The 17720-nt window shown below is 34.6% G+C and overlaps 1 long non-coding RNA gene and 1 other non-coding gene across 2 annotated transcripts in view; both read left to right on the top strand.

Annotated features, from left to right (window-relative positions):
* The window catches only part of LOC123616488 (uncharacterized), a 161842-nt gene that overhangs the window by 21372 nt on the left and 122750 nt on the right, over positions 1 to 17720 (top strand). The window contains exons 3-4 of the long non-coding RNA XR_012499508.1: positions 2762 to 2829; positions 2927 to 3038. This is a non-coding gene — a long non-coding RNA (uncharacterized LOC123616488). The remainder of the gene's footprint in view (positions 1 to 2761; positions 2830 to 2926; positions 3039 to 17720) is intronic.
* On the top strand, positions 12979 to 13085 carry LOC123616504 (U6 spliceosomal RNA). The gene has a single exon (XR_006724522.1). It is a non-coding gene; the product is annotated as a U6 spliceosomal RNA (small nuclear RNA).

Below are 17720 nucleotides of genomic sequence, written 5' to 3'. Positions count from 1 at the left end.
CCATAAGTTTTAGTCCATATTCTACTTTAATATAATGGCTTTGTAGTTTCTGAACCCTTTTCTAATCAGCCTTTTATTGTACTAAGTTTTCATTTCAGTTTTGCCATAGACTTTTTTTGTGTGCGTTTCATTATTCTAGTTTTCAGGCTTCTGATCCATGCATCTAAATAACTTGATTTTATATATTTTGACATACTCTTTGTCCAAAAAAAAAAAAATTCTTTAAGTTTAAAAATCTAAACTTTGTCAAGAAGAAAATATTGAGAATATTTAGATCAACATACCTTAGTAAAAAGCAATTGAAATTAAATCCCAGATTTGGTGAAGACTGTTGCCCTTATTTTAGAAGAAGGGATCTTTGTTCACTTATAGGAAAGACATCTGACAATATAGAGATATACACTCCTTAACTTACAAATATTTATTTTCTTTCTGTTTGTAAGATGTCCAAATTAGTGAATACTAATGTAGTTCCATCTTATTGAAACAATATATTTTTAAATTAACTCTAATTCAGTGAATTGGATTAATTATATAAAATTGCTTAATTCTGAATTTCTGGTCCAAATAATTCCACCAACATTTAATTTATGTAAACATATATTAGTAGTGCTTCACAGCGTGGTTCACTCTGGTACATGTTGCATTTGAGGATATTTTGCAAAATGCAGTATTCTTTTCAAATACTTATTGCATTTTCTTCTCCTTATCAGTAATAATGGCAATAGTAATACACTTACAGACTTTGATTATGTGAGGATACACTGTTACCCTTCACATTGTGAGTTCTCTGCCTGGATTCACAGAACTGCAACCCAGTTATCCTGATCTGACTGAATGATGCTGAAATGCCACCAAGCTGAGTTGGGGCTAACTGCACTTTCCCCCTAAAATCTAATTTGCTTATTATCTTTCATGTGGGTTCTGGCCTGCAGAAGTCCCACCGAGACGGAATGAATTACTTGAGACTCTGTGGAAAAAGTCAAGAGAGTGGGAGGGAGTCGGGAGCCAACTCCAAGAGCCTCTCAAATGCTCCCACATTTATTGTGTACAATCAAAGGAAAAATCACTAACAGTTGTGTGATGGAATGCAGGAATTTAGGGAAAGACACGATGGGATCGAGATTGTAGAGATCACAATGAGTACAAAGGACTTTGTTTATCTTTAGGGATGTCATGGGGAGAGGGGATCAAGATACATTCTTATGGATATGTTAAAGCAGACCACCAGACCAGCCAGTTCCTTGTTTTGGGGATAAAAGGCTATCTAACAGCAGGCATGCCCAGCGTTTATAGCTGAGGGCCTGGGTCTTTGCTTTGCAACGAGCAGAGTGCTGTCTAAAACCTCAACTACACAAGCAAGGCATTGTCTCTCTTTTTACAGCAAGGAGACAGGAGTGCAGATGCACAGGCACCTACTTGCAAGGCAGTTACTAAGCACATTTGTTCTTTAAGGAGACAAGCGGCTGGGGTCTGTTACAATTTGTTAACCCAATCATGGGCTCTCATACTTTCAAACATAATCAGAAATTTGGATTGGATTAAGGTAGGAACTAGCTTGGAAGCCATTCAAAAGCCTACAAGACTCCAGGCATAGTAAATATAAATGATTAAATTTAAAAGTTGTCACATAGGAACTCTTGCTTCTAAATGCATTCTTGTCTCTTACAGAAACTTCTATTTGTGGAATACATTCTTCTCTCTGTAGAGAAATATTTTTAACAGTAGTAATAATTATGCAAAAATATTTTGCATAGGTACTATGTTGAAGATACAGCAAAATGTTGGGATACAGTGAATTTAATTCAAATGGTGCTGATTCTCTTTCTTAGCATTGTCTGGGCATCTTGCCACTGTATATCCCACTGTGGTAGTAATATAGCTAACTAATTATTTATTAATTTCATCTGTATGAGCGATCATTTTTCACTGGTTTTTCCATCTGCTTTATATTATCATTATATATACGTAATAATCATTCTGATTATTTTGTTTCTCAATGATTTTTTAAATAATTTCACAATCAAAGGACATTGATTATAGCTCTTGACATTAAAACACCTATAAAATTATTGTCCACAAATAATCACCATAGTCATTGAAAAAATTAGTTTAAAGTACAATGAACTTTAAATTGACTTTAATTTCTTTTGTAGTTGTATTTGAATCAAGCTTTTTAAAAAGCTATGTAACTAACAGTCTAGGAATATGAAAACATTTCAAAGATCCAAAAAATTAAATAAGAGACGATTGAGAATACAAGCTTTGGCAAGAATGAAATATTAATCAGTGGTTTCATCTGACAAGAGACTCAGTCTTTTGAAACTAACATAAAATGCCGAATTTGTATAGTGAACATGCAACATAATTAGACATTTCTAATAATTGACTCTGTCAATAGCAAATATTGATATTTTGAGTAGATTACCACTCATTTTCTTTTTTTAAGGAAAAATGATAATCTAATGAAAAAAGATTAGATTGTTGCACATTCTTTCCCTGTGAATTAGTAATTTGATACTAGTAACTGACACAATGGTACACTCTTGATGATATATTGAATTATCATGAAGTGGATTGACATATCTATATGAATCACATGTTTTAATGGTCATGTTGATAAAGATCTATAAATTTTCCCATTCTTTTCTTTCCTACTCATCCCACTATTCATCTTTATCATCGGTGAAAATGGACAAAACCATTATAAAGTGACTATAATTTGATGTAAATAAGCCTGATGGAGATTTTTTTTTTTTAGGCTGCAACCATTTGTCCCTCAGAACAGAACAATTAACTAGACAAAGGACTACAGATCTAATTTTCATGGTATGTGAAAACTAAAATGCTTCTGGGGAAAGTAAAAGCAAACATTCCCTATCTTTATATCATACACAGGCTTAGCTCATTTTATTGTGCTTTGCAGATATCGAGGCTTTTACAGCCTGAAGGTTTGTGGCAACACGACCTGGAGCAAGTCGATTGGCACCATTTTTCCAACAGCATTTGCTCACTTCCTGCCTCTGTGTCACATTCTGGTAATTCTTGCAATATTTCAAACTTTTTCATTATTGTTATATTTTTATGGTGATCTTTGATCAGTTATCTTTGTGTTACTATTGCAATTATTTTGGCGGGCCACTAACCAAGCTCATATAAGATGGTAAATTTAATCGATAAATGTGTGTGCTCTGAATGATCCACCGACCGGCCGAACCCCCATCTCTCTCCCACTCCTCAGGCCTCCTGACCAAAGGGACACACAGTATTGAAATTAAGCCTATTAATAACTCTACAATGGCCTCTAAGTGTTGAAGTGAAAAGAGAGTCACACTGTCTCTCATTTTAAATAAAAAGCTAGAAATGCTTAAGCTTAGTGAGGAAGGCATGTGGAAAGCCGAGATAGGCCGAAAGCTAGGCCTCTTGTGTAAACAGTTAGCCAAGTTGTGAATACAAAGGAAAAGTTCTAGAAGGACATTAAATCTGCTTCTCCAGTGAACATACAGATGATAAGGTGAAACAGCCTTTTGGCTAATATGGAGAAAATTTTACTGGTCTGGATAGAAGATCAAACCAGCCATAACATTCTCTTAAGACAAAGCCTAATCCAGAGCATGGCCCTAACTCTCCTCAGTTCTATGAAGGCAGAAGAAAAGTTGGAAGCTAGCGGAGTTTGCTTCACGAAGTTTAAGGAAAGAAGGCATCTCCGTAACATGAAAATGCAAGGTGAAGCAGCAAGTGCTGATGTAGAAGCTTCAGCAAGTTATCCAGAAGATCTAGCTGAGATCATTCATGAAGGTAGCTACATAAAACACCAGATTTTCTGTGTAGATGAAACAGCTTTCTACTGAAAGAAGATGCCATCTAGAACTTTCATAAGGAAAGAAGTTAATACCTGGCTTCAAGCTTCGAAGGAAAGGCTGACTCTAATTAGGGGCTAGTGCAGCTGGAGACTCTTAAGTTGAAGTCAGTGCTCATGTACCATTCCCCAAATCCTAGAGCCCTTAAGATGATGCTAAATCTACTCTGCCTGTGCTCTATCAATGGAACAACAAAGCATGGGTGATAGCACATCTATTTATATGGTTTACTGACTATTTTTAGCCCACTGTTGAGTCCTAGTGCTCAGTAAAAAAGACTCCTTTGAAAATATTACTGCTTATAGACAATGTACCTGGTCACCCAAGAGCTCTGATGGAAACGTACAACAAGAATCATGTTGTTTTCATGCTGCAAACAGCATCCATTCTGCAGCCCATGGATCAAGGAGTAATTCTGAATTTCAAGTCTTATTATTTAAGAAATACTTTTCATAAGGCATATACATAGCTGCCATAAATAGTGATTCTTCAGATGGATCTGGGCAAAGTAAATTGAAAACTTTCTGGAAAGGATTCACCATCCTAGATACCATTGAGGACATTTACAATTCATGGAAAGAAGTCAAAACATCAATGTTCACAAGAGTTTGGAAGAAACTGATTCCAGCTTCATGGGTGACTTTGTGTGTGTGTGTGTTTGTGTGACTCAAAACTTTAGTGGAGGAAGAAATTGCAGATTTGGTGGAAATTGCAAGAGATAGAAAATTAGAAATTTTCTGGAGCCTGAAGATGTAACTGAATCTTACTATAAAACTTTAGTGGATAAAGAGTTACTTCTTATGGATGAGCAAAGATGAAGTGGTTTCTTGCTCTTGGTGAAGATGCTGTAAAGATTGTTGAGATACAACGGAAGATTTAGAATATCACATAAATTTAGTTGATAAAGCAAAGGCAAAATTTGAGTGAATTGACTCCAATTTGAAAGAAATTCTACTGTGGGGAAAATGCTACCAAAGTGTATTATGTGCTACAGAGAAATTGTTAGTGAAAGAAAGAGTCAATTGATGTGGCGAACTTCATTGTTGTCTTGCTTTAAGAAATTGACACAGTGGCCCCAGCCTTCAGCCGCCACCACCCTGATCAGTCAGCAGCCATCAACGTTGAGGGAAGACCCTCCACCAGCAAAAAGATTACAACTTGTTGAAGGCTCAGATAATGGTTAGCATATTTTAGTAATGAAGTATTTTTAATTAAGGTATGTACATTGACTTTTTAGATGTAATGCTATTACACACTTAATATACTACAATATGTTGTAAACATAGTTTTAATATGCACTGGGAAACCAAAAATTTCATGTGACTCTCTTTATTGTGATGTGCACATTATTGTGGTGGTCTGGAACAGAACCCACAATATTTCCGAGGTATGCCTGTGCAATTTCTATGCTTCCTGAGGCTAAGTCTTATAAGAGTGCTGGATAAAAAAGACAGATTATATTCAAGCAGCTGAAAATTAAAGAAAGATAAAGAGAAAATCTTGACAGCAGCCAGAGGAAAAAAGATACATTGTATAGAAAGAAACAAAGATAGAAATTATAGAAGTATAAAGAAATGTCAAATATTGAAAGAAAAATCACTCATACTATAATTCTGTACTAAAAAATAAAAGCAAAATATATTTGGAGGAAAATAAAAACAGAGAGAACTAGTATGTCTGAATCACAAATAATATTAACAGAGATTCTTCTGGTAGGAGGAATATGATCCAGTCAGAAACTTTGGAAAACTGTTTTATAATTTCTGTAAAGTAAAAAAAAAAAAATCTAAGTATTCAGAAGTCAGTAACTTCTATATAAACTCTATGGACAGTAGTTCAGATAGCAATTCCATACTCACAGCGTTTGCTGTGCCGGTTTAGGTTTGTCCAAAAGGATGTACAGTCAGGGATTAGACTGAAACTGTGTGGTTAATTCAAGTCTCAGTTTAGTTCTCACTTTCTTAGGCTAGCTTTGGTTTGTTCCATGCGTATGTGTTTTAGGGATTAGGCTGTGACATGCATGAATACATGTATAAGCATACCTCATTTTATTGCACTTTACAAATACTGCATTTTTTTTCCCACAAATTAAACGTTTGTGCCAACCCTACCTGAAACAAGTCTATTGGCACCATTTTTTCCCCAACAGCATTTGCTCACTTCCTGTCTCTATGTCACACTTTGGTAATTCTCACAAAATTTCAAAATTTTTCGTTATTATTATATATATTTTTTGGTGATCTGTGATCAGTTATCCTTAATGTTACTATTACAAACTCACTGAAGGTTCAGATGATAGCAATTTTTTAGCAATGAAGTATTTTTAAATTAAGGTATGTACTTTTTTTAAAGACATAATGCTATTGCACACTTAATGGACTACAGTATAGTTTACACATAACTTTTATGTGCACTGGGAAATCAAAAAAATGTGTGTGACTCATTTTACTGCGTTTTTCGGTGGTCTGGAACTGAACCTGCGGTACCTCCGAGGCTCGCCTGTAAAAAGAATTAGGGGACCCCTTTTTCTGGCTTCTCCTCTCTAGTGTTTCCTGCTCACACTCCTGCTTGCCTGAGGCCCTTTCAGTGTTTCCCTTTGGTCATAAACAGGGAGGGAATTCTATCACTGTTCTAGTTGCAGACACCACTGTGGCTGGAGCCCAAGACACAAGTCAAGCCTCGAGAAGGAAAAAACAGAAACAAAAACCAGAAAACTCATCCTTTGAGGGTTGCTTCTCAACGTTTGACTCTTTTCCACAGCTTACCTGCCTTAAATATCCCATTCTTTAAATAGCTTGATTTTTTGTTTCTTTGTATGTGTGCGTGTGTGTATTTGCTAAAGCTCAGTTATAGTAAGGGACAGAGATGCACTCTGGAGAACTTGCACTGCCTCAGTGAAACCAAAACTCCTCCTATATATTTACCTTAAATTTGGGTTATTTCATATTTCTGCTAATGAGTTTTTATTTTTAGAAATACTGACTGGTTCTTTTCCCAATCTTCATGATACTTTCTCTAATTTTGCCTTTCTTTTAGTAGTTTTCCAAAATTTTTTCTTTTATTTTTAGATGTAGTTAATATAGTTTTACATTTTTAATAATCTATGTCCCTTTGTACCAGTATTTGAAGTTTTCACCTGTCTGTTTCTCCTGACTGTCATTTCTGTTTATTGTTCTCGTTATTCTCTGCACCCGGTACGTTCGACCTTATGTTGACCATTTCAGAATCCATTTGTATAGTGTTTGCCTGACCGTGTCCTCTGTGCTCCTTAAAGGCCTTAGCAGTCTGGAGCTGCTTTAAAACAATTTGATAGCTTATGCTTCTTTGACCTTTCAGAATATGTGAACACACGCTGTAAATTTGCATGGTGGCTGGTTTAATTCTGGCTGTTGCTTCCACTGACGGTATATTACTTTGGATTACTACTTCATTTTATAATGAGTTGAATCCCCAGCCTGGGCTCAGAGTTTTGATTTATATTCTTTTACCCTGGGAGGTAATCAGAACCAGAGTCTTAATTTACTGAGATTTGGTAATGCCCCTTAGGGGGAAAAAAAAAGAAGCTAAATCCCCTTTAGGAAAAAAAAAACGCAGTTGTGTTCCAATTTCCTATTTAGTTTTGACCTTGTGTGTGTGTGTGTGTGTGTGCATATATATAAAAATAAAATTTATAGTTGATTTACAATAAAATATTAGTTTCAGATGTACAACATAGTGATTCAATATTTTCATAGATTATACTCCATTTAAAGTTACTACAAAATAATGGCTATAGTTCTCTGTGCTGTACAATATATCCTTGTTGCTTATCTATTTTATACATAGTAGTTGACCTTAGTATATTTTGAGCTCAGGATGTATTTCAGCCATTTTATGCTAAGACTTTAAAAAATTTATCCAGCATATTTAAATATTTTCAGCACTAAAATGGATCTTATTAATTGAGACAACATTAGCAGAAATTAGAAGCATATAGCTTTAACCTTAAAACTTTAACTCTTCTGGGATTTACCTCTGCCTCTATTATGAAATATGTTTATAATATTTTCCTAAAATGAATAGCCAGTTATCTCAACATTGTCTCATGTTGAGATAACAATTGTCCATTTTCTTTCAATTATATGACTTGTATTATTTATTACATAGTATATGCATATGTATGAAAAACCTTCTTCTGAAATTTCTATTCTCTTAAATTACTTTATTTTTAATTTCTGTATCAGCACCATTCTCTTTAAATTACTATCATTTTATATTATTTTAATATATATTTAATCAAGGTCCTCTCATATTCCTCTTTGCCAAAATTTGTTTGGCTGTACTCATGCACTAATTCTTCCCAATACATTTTAGGAGTAGCTTTTAGAATTTCATCAATATACAACTGAAATTAGATTAAGATTTTTAAATTAATTTAGTTAGAAATAGTATCTCTGCGATATTGAATATTCCAAAGTTATATCTATATTATTGTATTATTTAATTTTATTTAGTTTTTATATGGTTATTATCCCGTGTTTAATATTTAAAAATAGCCTAGGTTAGGATTATTAAGAATAATACATGCTATGAGAAACTTTGTTCATATCTTTTGGGAAATAAGTCTATGAATGTCCTTGTGTATAAACAGACATGGGCTTGCAGATCATTTTGTCTATGTACACTCTTAATACATACTAACAAATTATTTTCCGAAGTGGCTAAATAAGTGTATATTGCTGCTGTATTTTGTAAGTTTCAGTGGATTCACATTTCACTAACATTTAGCATTGTCTGTCTTTTTTATGGTACCTGTTCTGGTGGGTATGTAGTGGTTTGTGTTTTAACTTGTATTTCTCTGATGAATAATAAAGTTGAGCACTTTCTTGTATGCTTGTTTACATTTGAATATCATTTTGTGTGAAGTGTCCAGTGAAGAATTTTATCAATGAGGGACAATTACATCTCTATGTGTAGAACTTTTTATACATTCTGAATAAAATTCTTTTGTCAGATGTATACATCCCACCCTTTGGGATCTTTTCATCATACTAATTAGCATCTTTTTTATTATCAGAAGTTATTAATATTAATATATTGATTTCTTCATTTTTACCTTTATTAATAGAACTTTTAATATAATATTTAAGCAATTTTTACCTACTTAAATGTCACGATCACACTTTTTTCTATAAAAGCATTAATGATTTTACCATTAGAAATTACGTGTACAATTCATTAGAAATTAATACTTTCTATATGAACATCTAATTTATTCGGCACCATTTATTGAATAGAACATAGTTTCCCATTGTCCTAAATCAGATGAAGGTATATGGGTGTATCTGTTTCTTTACTCTCTATTCTGTTCCATTGGTCTAATTGTCTAGCATTGTGCCTTATTTTTTCTTGATTATTTGTGTTTTATATATATTTTAGATCAGGTTGTCTACAGACACGCACAGAGGTATGTACACACACTCATGACATGCCAGAAATTTCAATGGGAGGGGATTGAATTTACCAATTTGAGAAAATTACCATCTTTACAGTACGGATTTGATGTTACAATATTTTGTTTAGAATATTTGTGTCTGTGTTCATGGGGGACATTGATCTGCAGTTTACCTTTTTCTTCTGGTTTTGTTGAGATGTAATTGACGTAGAGCACTGTATTAGTTTAAGGTGTACAGCATGATGACTTGCCTTGCCTACATAGTGAAATGATTATCACAGTGAGTTTAGTGACTGCCCATCATCTCATACAGACATGAAATTAAAGAAATAAAAAGATTTTCCTTGTGATGAGAACTTAGAATTGGCTCTTAACAACTTTCATATATAACATACAGCAGCATTAATTATATCTACCATGTTGTACATTACATCCTTAGTACTTATTTATCTTATAGCTGGAAGTTTGTACCTTTTGACTGCCTTCATGTAATTCCTCCTCCCCCATCCCCCCCCACCTCTGGTAAACACAAGTCTGATCTCTTTTTCTCTGAGTTTGTTTGTTTGTTTTTGAATTATAATTGACCTACAACACTGTGTTATTTCCTGTTATACAATCTAGTGATTCAGTATTTTTGTACATGTCAAAATAATAAGCACAGTTTACTTCTTCTAGGTTTTGGTTCAAGATAATGCCCGTACAAGGAGTTGGGAAGTATTCACTTCTCTTACATTTTCTGGAAAACTGTATAAAATTGGTCTGATTTCTTCTGAAAATATTTGGTAGCATTTCACCAGTGAGATTCTGGGCCGGGGAAGGATTTATCTGCAATTTCAATTTCCTTAGTAGATAAAGAGCTATTCAGAGTATTGATTTCTTCTTGCAAGGATTTTGGTAGTTTGTGTCGTATAAGCAATTTGTCCATTTCATGTAAGTTGTCAAATTTATAGGCAAAAGTTGTTCTTAACACTTCCTCACTTTCCTTTGTCGTGATATCAGTTCTTTCAGCCTGATGTTGGTAATTATCTTCTTTTTTTCTTACTCTTTCTCTTTTATTTATAATTTTTCTCTCATTTTGGAGGGTTTTTTTTCTGTGATTTCATTAATTTTAATTGAAGTATAGTCAGTTATAATGTATTGATTTCTGGTGAACAGCATAATATTTCAATCATACATATACATACATATGTATTCATTTTCATATCTTTTTCATTATAGGTTACTATAAGATATTGAATATAGTTCCCTTTGCTATACAGAAGAAATTTGGTTTTTTTTAATCTATTTTATATATAGTAGTTAATACTTGTGAATTCAAACTCCCAATTTATCCCTTCCCACCTCCTTTCCCCCCCCAGTAATCATAAATTTGTTTTCTATGTCTGTGAGTCTGTGCTTTATAGATAAGTTCATTAGTAGTTCATTAATGTCTTCTTTTTTTTAGATTCAACATATGAATGATATCATATGGTATTTTTCTTTCTGTTTCTAGCTTACTTCACTTAGAATGATGATCTCCAGATCCATCCATGTTGTTGCAAATGGCATTATTTTATTCTTTCTTATGACTGGCTAGTATTTCATTGTATAAATGTCCCACAACTTCATCCAGTCCTCTGTCAATGGACATTTGGTTGCTTTATGTCTTGGCTATTGTAAATAGTGCTGCTATGAACACTGGGGTGCATGTATCTTTTCGATTTAGAGTTCCCTCCAGATGTATGCCCAGGAGTGGGGTTGCTGGATCATATAGTAAGTCTATTTTTAGTTTCCTGAGGAATCTCCATTCCTGTTTTCCATAATGGCTGCACCAAACTACATTCCCACCAACAGTGTAGGAGGGTTCCCTTTTCACCACACCCTCTCCAGCATTTATTGTTTGTGGACTTTTGAATAACGGCCATTCTGACTGATGTGGGGTGATACCTCATTATAGTTTTGATTTGTATTTCTCTGGTAATTAGCAATACTGAGCATTTTTTCATGTGCCTGTTGGCCATTTGTATGTCTTCATGAGAGAACTGCTTGTTTAGGTCTTCTGCCCATTTTTGGATTGGGTTGTTTGCTTTATTCTTACTAAGTTGTATGAGCTGTCAATATATTCTGGAAATTAAGCCCTTGTCAGTCTCATCATTTGCAAATATTTTCTCCCATTCCATAGGTTGTCATTTTGTTTTGCTTATTTTGTCATTTGTTTGTTTGCTGTGAAAAAGCTTATCAGTTTGATTAGGTCCCATTTGTTTATTTTTGCTTTTATTTCTATTGCCTGAGTAGACTGGAGGTTTCTATTTCACCAATTTTCACTTTGATTTTTATAATTTCTTCTGCTTGCATTAGATTATATTTGCTCTTCTGTTTCCAGTTTCTTAAGGTGAAAGATAAGGTACATGATTTGAGTCTCTTTATCACTTCTATTATAAATTTTCTATGCTTTAAATATTCCCTTAATATTGTTTTAGTAATATTCCACATATTCTGACATGTTGTGTTTCCATATTCATTCATTTAAACACTTTTAAATTAATGATACTTAATTCACTGTCCAGAATATGATCAATCTAGATAATGGTTTATGCGCATGTGACTATAAATGCATTTTGCTCTTTTGCAGGGAGCATGCTACTGTAAGTGTCAACTAGGACAAGCTGGTTGATTGCATTTTCATATCTGACTCTCAGGAAAGCTTTTAAGTTACTTCAAAGCCTTATACAGCCCTATATGGTTTTCTCTCTTACATTTCTCACATCAACTGTTTTACTTCTCTTCTTTCACACTCCACTCAAAATGTAAGCCTCCTCTACCATTATTCCAGTCACACAAGCCTCCTTCTGTTCTTTGAACATGCCAAGGAAGTTCTGCTCCGAGACCTTTGCATTTGTTATTTGTTCATCTGAAATGTTCTTGGCCCAGGGAATGGCCAAATTCAGCATGTGCTTCAGGGCTCTTCTCCGATATGATGTTAGAGGAAAAATCTCCCCCAGTAAATCTGTATAATACAGTGAGCCACACCAGTGTTCCCTTTTCAGCTTACCCTGTTTTATTACTCTACCTTTTATATATTTGATTTTTGTTTGTTTAATTCTTCTTTGTTTGCCTCCAGCCACTGAAATTTAACTTCCGTTGAGACAGGAAATTCGTTTTGTTTCATTTTTTATTTCCAGTGCCAAAATGGGGTCTAGAACATGCTATGGTATCTCACACATCTTAAAATACAGGTGTCCAACTATGAGTTTAAAATAATATCTCTGCCCTAAACAATTTTATTACTTTTTAAAATAAGTGTGCAGTCACACTGTTTTTCTAAATTCTGTGTAAACAGGGCTTGAGGCAGAAGGAAAAAATGAAAGTAAAATATTGGAAGAAAACTTATAAAGTGTTTCTGTGTCACTTCTTTGCCCCCATTATTGTTTACTTCCTTCTGAAAACCTGCTTCGTTTTTATCTGCACATGTTGAAACTGGGGTGCGTTTGTGGTTCTGTTTGAAAGTACACTCCCTTCTCCTGGTTTTTTTCTCTTGTGCATTCCTAGATGTCCTTTGCTTTTTCTTCATTCACAGGTCTGATCTCTTTTATATTTTATAGAAATAGTCATGACCCTTCAGTCAATGGCACTCCAGTTCATCTCATTATTACATGATTGTTTGAACCATGACATACTTCAACTTGGGAATCAAAAGAAATGACAGTGTTCACTTTGGAAGCACATATACCAAAACTGGAATTATATAGAGAAGATTAGCATGTCTTCTGTGCAAGGATGACACATAAATTTGTGCTATGTTTCATATTTTTCCAATAAGCATATGAAAAGATGCTCAACATCATTAGAGAATTGCAAATTTTTTAAAAATGAAATTGTTTCCATTCCACATACATTAGAATGATTAAAATCCAAAACATTGGCAACATCAATTGCTGGCAAGGATGTGGAGCAACAGAGAAAATATATTGTGCTGGTGGGGATGCAAAATGGTACAACCATCTTGGAAGATTGTTTGACAGTTTCTTATGAAAAATAAGATATGATAAGATCCATCAATCTCATTCCTTGATATGTACCCAAATGAGTGGAAAGCTTATGTCCATGCAGAAACCTGCACACAGATATTTATAATAGCTCTATTCATAATTGTCAAAACTTGAAAGCAAATTCAGTAGGTGAATGGATGAACGGTGGTCCATTCAGACAATGGAATATTATTCATTGAGCTATCAAGCCATGACAAGACATGGAAGAAACTTAAATGCATATTACTGAGTGAAAGAAGCCGATCTGAAAAGGCTGCATACTGTATGATTCCAGCTACAACACATTCTAGAAAAGGCAAAACTATGGAGACAGCAAAAAAATGACTAGTTGTTGCCAGGGGCTAGAGAGGAGGGAGGGGTAAATAGGTAGAGCACAGAGGAGTTTTAGGACAATGAAACTCTTCTCTACAGACACATGTCATTACATTTATCAAAGCCCATAAAGTATATCACACCAAGAGTTATCCCTAATGTGAACTATGGGCTTTGAGTGACAGGTTCTGTTCTATTCATAGAGCCTACAGCAGTGACACAACAGATTGAGTCCTCCCTTCATGGAGTTTGGATCCTAATGGAAGAAGAGAATCAATAAGAAATGTAATAATGCATTAAATGAAGTGCCTAATTTATATTTTATTTTCCCTTCAGGTAAACAGATTTTTCTCACTCTCTCTCTCCTTTGCACTCACACAAATGCATACACAGACCACACACATGAACACACACACAAGCATGCATGTAGTCACAGACCTAGTTGATGGGCTTCAGGAAAATTACAATATCTAGGGATGCAATCTCCACTGCTTTATGCTATGGCTAATTCCCTTCTGTGTGACTTATTTCCCCTTGAGAGTTTTTGGAATGTGTTGATTCTGGGAAAACAAACATTTTGTAATGGATAAGAGAAAGAAGAAGGGCATATAAATTGGAAAGGTGATTGGGTTGACTGTTTTCTGTGACATGTTCCAACATTGAAAGTGTAAATCACTATTTGTAAAGTCATAGGCAAGAATATCACTCCAGTAAATTTTTAACATTATAGTGCCGTCAAATTATAACTTGTTCTTAAAGGGATAAACTTTAAGCTCTTTCACATTTGTGAAATATGAATCTGAGCTTTTACACTAACAAAATCAATACATATTTAATTCCTTAGCAGTGCAAACTGTTATAATGCTAAGTTCAATAATTATTTTCTTCTTCAGTGTCTGACATAAATTGTAGCAACTATTTTTAGGTCACTCTCCCAAGGCAATAGAAATGAAAGTAAAAATAAACAAATGGGACCTAATCAAACTTACAAGCTTTTCAACAGCAAAGGAAACTATAAACAAAATGAAAAGACAACCTGCAGATTGGGAGAAAATATTTGCAAATGATGTGACCAACAAGGGATTAATTTCTAAAATATATAAACAGCTCATACAATTCAATAACAAAGAAACAAACAACCCAATCAAAAAATGGGCAGAATACCTAAATACACATCTCTCCAGTGAAGACATACAGATGGCTGATGGGCACACGAAAAGATGCTCAACTTCACTAATTATTAAAGAAACGCAAATCAGAACTACAATGGGGTGTCACCTCACACCAGTTAGAATGGCCATCATTAAAAAGTCTACAAATAGCAGATGCTGGAGAAGGTGTGGAGAAAAGGGACCCCTCCTACACTGTTGGTGGGAATGTTAATTGATGCAGTCACTATAGAAAATAGTATGGGGGTTTGTTAATAAAATAAAAATAGTGTTGCCATATGATCCAGCGATCTCACTCCTGGGCATATATCCAGAGAAAACTCTAACTCAAAAGGATACGTGCACCCCAATATTCATAGCATCACTATTTACAATACCAAGATGTAGACACAACCTAAATGACCATCAACAGATGATTGGATAAATATGTGAGATAGATAGATAGATACACATACACACAATGGAATACTACTCAGCCATAAAAAATGAAATAAGGCCATTTTCAGCAACATGGATGGACCTGGAGATTGTCATTCTAAGTAAGTCAGACAAAGAAAGGCAAATATCATACATTATCACTTATATGTAGAATCTAAAATATGATACAAATGAACTTATTTACAAAACAGAAACAGACTCACAGACATAGAAAACAAACCAAAGGGGAAAGGGGATGGTGGGGGGATAAATTAGGAATTTGGGATTAGTAGATAAAAGTACTATATATACGAAATAAGTAACAAGGTCCTACTGTATAGCACAGGGAACTATATTCAATATCCTGTAATAACCCAAAATATGAAAGAGAAAGAAATATATATATATAACTGAATCATTTTGCTGTACACCAGAAACTAACACAACATTGTAAATCAACTATACTTCAATAAAAAATTATGTTCTTCTTTACTTTTAGGATTTATTTTTAATGAATTAATTTTTTGGAGACCAGGGATAAATTATATAATGAGACATGCCAGAATTCTTAAAAAACGATTGCAAAAATCTCACAATTAGAGCAGATCTACAAGAAAATATTTTCTCAATCTGTGTTGCTGTTGTGTCCTTCTGTGGCCAACCAGTAAGATATTAAGCCCCCAGCCCAGGGAGCGAGCCGTGGGCAGCAAGTAGGAAAGGTGGTAATAAGGGAGCCAAGGAACCCTGTTTCTTTTTCCACTTTCCTCTCCACCCAGAGATGGTACCTATGAGCTGTGAACTGTCTGCCATTCCACTTTGGAGCGACCTAACTTGGTTGAGCAGAATTACCATGATATTCTCCCTGTTCTTCCACTAGAGAACCAACCTTATGTGCCAGGGTCAATTTTCTTAAGGGTTAGGGCCAAGGATATTCAATTGGCGACTTCATTTTCAGTAAAGATAAATTGATATTATAAACAAACAAAAAATACATAAATAAGAATGAAGAAGCCCTCTTAATTCCAATTTTATTTCCACTTTTCCCCAAACCTCCCTTTGATCTCCATTCCCATGGTCATCCTACTTATATTTTTAAATTTTTCTTAGAATGTAATGTAAATGTCCATAAAATCCTGTCATTCCCGGTAAAACAAATATCACCATTTATTGGCTGTTTCAGTTTTACTCACCCTACCAAAAATAAAAAAATTGCATCATGTAAATAAATACAGAAATAATACCAGAATATTTTTTAAATGCCAGAATTATCAATTTCAGAAATGAGTTAGGTGGAAGCCTTACTAGAAGATAAGATGGCATTAGATTGGATGTTTATCCTTCATCCCGTTACCAGCTGATTGCCTCTTTTTCCACGACCATGGTCTTCCCAACCAAAAGCAATTCTTGCTAGCTGTGGTTCAGAGTTGAGGAAACTAATTTTTCTTTTTCACAAGAAGGGCACTGAATGATTTAAAAATACATTCAACTAGTTTTACAGCTTCTCTTCTACTTAGCTGAAAAAGCAGCTGGAGACCACTTGGCTGTTCCTCAAAGCACCAATAAGTCAGCGTGTTCCATGGAGAACAGAAGTGAGCATCCTGATTCAAACCAAACATCCAGACATTTTCTCACCCAGGTTTACTGAGCTGAGGATTGACTGTTTCTTAGTTTCCTAGGGCTGTCTCTCTTAAATTTTCATAAACTGGGTGCAATAAAACAACAGTAATGTGTTCCATCACACTTCTGGGGGCTAGAAGTTTGAAATCAAGATGCCATCAGGACGACACTCCTTCTGAAGGCTCTAAGGATGAATCCTTCCTTACTTCTTCCTGGCTTCTGGTAGTTTCTGGTGATCCTTGCTGTTCCTCAGTGGTAGATACACCACTTTGATCCCTGCCTCTCTCTTCACGTGGCCTTCTTCCTGTGTGACTTTGTGTATTTCTCGACTCTTCTCAGAGGGACACCAGTCATTGGATTTAGGACCCACACAGATCTAGTAGGACCTGACCATAACTTAAATAATTACATCTGTAAAGATGCCATTTTCAAATAAGGTCATGTTCTGAGGTTATGAGTAGACATGAATTGTGGAGGAACAGTTTTCAACCCACTACAGTTCTTAAGGTTAAGTCCAAAATAGGTAAGCCTGGTTGCCAAGGACCTCAGAATAATAAGCAAATGTCTTGTCCTCCGTGTGGGGAAAATGTACCCACCAGCTGGGAGTAATTTGGGAGTAATTCCAGCTTCCAAAGGAAAATAGCTTCACCATAAAAGCCACAGAAAGTGTTCATTTGTGCGTGAAAACATAATAGGATAACTTTATTCTGTTAGCATTTTATTGAGGTTTCACATTAAAATATATTGAATTAAATTACTAATATATTAAGAAATGTTTTAGTATCTACATATGCCTTGTTCACCACTGAAAAGCATAATAGTTTGGATGCCCATTATCTTCATATAGACTTCCTTATAATCCTTCTGTTTGTCTAATTATTTT

Source organism: Camelus bactrianus, chromosome 2, assembly GCF_048773025.1.
Source record: "Camelus bactrianus isolate YW-2024 breed Bactrian camel chromosome 2, ASM4877302v1, whole genome shotgun sequence".
NCBI lineage: Eukaryota > Metazoa > Chordata > Mammalia > Artiodactyla > Camelidae > Camelus > Camelus bactrianus.
The sequence above is the reverse complement of the archived record's forward strand: the minus strand, read 5'-3'. Positions and strand labels throughout refer to the sequence as shown.